Source organism: Bidens hawaiensis, unplaced genomic scaffold, assembly GCF_021521415.1.
Source record: "Bidens hawaiensis isolate Kalapana, Puna unplaced genomic scaffold, B.hawaiensis_p1.1 tig00004795_1, whole genome shotgun sequence".
Classification (NCBI taxonomy): Eukaryota; Viridiplantae; Streptophyta; class Magnoliopsida; order Asterales; family Asteraceae; genus Bidens; species Bidens hawaiensis.
In genome coordinates, this window is record NW_027491299.1 from 293,869 (window position 1) to 297,353 (window position 3,485).

Consider the following 3,485-nt stretch of genomic DNA (forward strand, 5'->3'; position numbering starts at 1 on the left):
TCGTTAACAAAGTATTAATGAATAAGGTCTTTCCATAGCCCCATTCGCTAAACACCCTTAGCGAATGGGTATACCTTAATGAATGAACTGCCATTCGTTACACTGTAGTAATGAATGGGCTCTTACGTTAACGGATGGCCCTAGTCTTTAACGAATCAGGCCTCATTCGCTAAACATCCTTAGCGAATGAGCCTTTATACATTAATATAAAGACTAAACTAGCCCTATCCTATTCGAACAGCTGCGGACACCAAATCCATGCACTTACACTCTGGAGTTTAAAGATGAAAGGAGCGGATCACTTGGGATACACGAACCACTTCAATGAACTGGCTCGCTTAGTACCTTGGTTAGTAGCTCCTGAAGACAAACGAATTGAACGTTATGTTTGGGGATTAGCCCAGAAGTGAGTAGTTTAGTGAACTCCGTGGATCACACATCGTTTGAGAATGCCGTGACTCAGGCTGGTATTGTGACTTTTGATTTAGTAAGAAGTGGTGTATTGAAAAAGACCGGAGAATTAGTGGGTATGAAACGAACCGACTACGGGACGAGATCATAAGGAGGACAATCAAGAAAATGTGCACGTCCGACAATAAGAAATTATGCTATAACTGGTTCAGATACGAAACAAGATAGGTACAAGGGATCCTTGCCAAAGTGCGATAAATGTAATTACCATCATGTGGGAGAATGCAGATTGCCGGTATGCCAGAAATGTGGTCGAACTGAGCGTTATGCCCCTAATTGTAGAGCAGGTGCAGAAATTGTGAACCGACCAACCTAAGCAACTCAACCTCGTCGTCCACAACCACCTAGACCACAACCAATCCGCCAACAACCTATCCAACAGACTGCAGCCGCAACAACCTACCGTGCCTGTTATGAGTGCGGTAGTACAGATCATATTAGAAGAAACTGCCACAAGTTGAATCCAAGAGCAATCACTAGACCGAACCAAGCATTGACTTCAAATGCGCCTAGAGGACGCTCGTTTGTAATTGGGTCAGGAGAAGCACGACAAGACCCGAATGTGGTGACAGGTACATTTATAGTCTCTGATCAATATACTTCTTTATTATTTGACATGGGTGCTGATAGAAGCTTTGTTTCCACTAGCTTTGTATCCTTGGGAAATATGCTAGTTAGTGAACTAACAAATCCCTATACTATAGAACTCACTAACGGTAACTCTATAACTGTCAGCAAAATAGCCCAAAACTGTTCCATTGTTCGACCACCCATTTCTTATTGACATACTCCCAGTAGAGTTAGGAAGTTTCGATGTTATTGTAGGTATGGACTAGTTAACCAAGTATAAAGAAGAGATTGTGTGTAATGACAAGACAGTTAAAATTCCCCTTTCGAAGGGTGAAATGATTACGGTACAAGGAGAGAAGTCCGGTTCAATATTACCTCTCGTGTCTCATCTCAAAGTGTTGAAATGTTTACGCCAAGGGTGTATGGTGTTTTGGGGAAACGTGACCATAAAGAACCTTGATGAGAAACACATAGAAGATATCCCCATTATACGTGAATACCTCGATGTCTTTCCCGACGATTTACCTGGATTACCACTGAACCGACAAGTTGAATTCGGTATTGACCTATTTCCTGGATCAGCCCCTATTGCTAAGGCACCTTATCGATTGGCACCCTCTGAAATGCAAGAATTATCCAACTAGTTACAAGAGTTGTTAGATAAGGGTTTCATTCGTCCTAGCTATTCTCCTTGGGGAGCACCAGTGTTGTTCGTAAAGAAGAAAGATGGAAGTTTTAGAATGTTCATTGATTACCAAGAATTAAACAAAGTTACCATAAAAACCGATACCCTCTTCCACGAATAAACGACTTGTTCGATCAACTGCAGGGTGCAAATTATTTCTCAAAAATCGACCTTCGATCCGGTTACCATCAAGTCAAAATCCAAGAGGAAGATGTGTCTAAAACAGCGTTTCGAACTCGTTATGGTCACTATGAATTCTTAGTTATACCTTTTGGGCTGACTAATGCACCCACAGTTTTCATGGATCTCATGAACTGAGTTTGTAAACCGTACCTCGACAAATTCGTTATTGTGTTTATAGATGACATTCTGATATATTCGAAAACCAACGAGGAACATGAGCAGCATTTACGAACCATCTTAGAGTTGTTGAGGCAGGAGAAACTATTGCCAAGTTGTCAAAATGTGAATTTTGGCTACAAGAGTTACAATTTTTAGGCCATGTTGTTAATCGGCACGGAATCCATGTAGACCCGAGCAAAATTGAAGCCATTAAAAATTGGCAAGCCCCGAAGTCACCGAAAGAGATTCACCACTTTTTGGGATTAGCTGGGTATTACCGGTGTTTTATTGCTAACTTTTCCAGCATAGCCCAACCTTTAACCCATTTGACTCAAAAAGATCGTGCTTATGTTTGGGGAGAAGATCAAGAAGCGGCTTTTCAATTATTGAAGCAGAATTTATGCCAAGCCCCGATACTAAGTCTTCCAGAGGGAACTGATAATCTGGTAGTTTATTGTTATACATCCCGGAAAGGTTTAGGGTGCGTACTAATGCAAGGAAATAAAGTCATAGCATACGCTTCTCGACAGTTAAAGGTACACGAGAAGAATTACACCATCCATGACTTGGAACTGGGCGCGGTTATCTTTGCACTTAAGATCTGGAGGCACTACTTATATGGCACCAAATGTACAGTATACACCGACCACAAGAGCCTACAGCACATTTTCGACCAGAAAGAACTAAACATGAGGCAGAGGAGATGGGTAGAACTGCTGAACGATTATGACTGCGAGATTCGATACCATCCAGGCAAGGCTAATTTTGAAGACAGAATCAAACCACTGTGAGATGGGTAGAACTACTGAACTAAACATGAGGTAGAAGAGTAGTAGATGCCTTAAGTAGAAAAGACAGAATCAAACCACTGAGGGTCCGAGCACTTGGAATGATCGTCCAAACTAGCCTTACTAAACAAATCCGCATTTCCCAAAACGAAGATTTAAAAGAAGATCACTTAGGAAAATGAAGACTTACACGGGACCGAACAAAAATTTGAAGAAAGAACCGACGAAATTTTATACTACAAAAGCCGAGTTTGGATTCCCACTATTAACAATTTGCGGGACTTGATCATGGACGAAGCCCATAAATCCAAATATTCCATTCACTTAGGGACAGATAAGATGTACAAGTACTTGAAGGAGTATTATTGGTGGCCCGGTATGAAGAAGGATATAGCCACGTATGTCGGTAAATGTTTAACTTGTGCGAGGGTTAAGGCCGGATATCAAAAACCTTCAGGAATGTTGCACCAACCAGAGATACCGCAATGGAAATGGGAACAAATTACCATGGATTTTGTGACACACCTTCCCAAAAATTCCTGAGGGAACGATGCAATATGGGTGATAGTTGATCGACTAACCAAATCCGCATACTTCCTTCCAATCCGTACCACTTAAACAACCGAAAA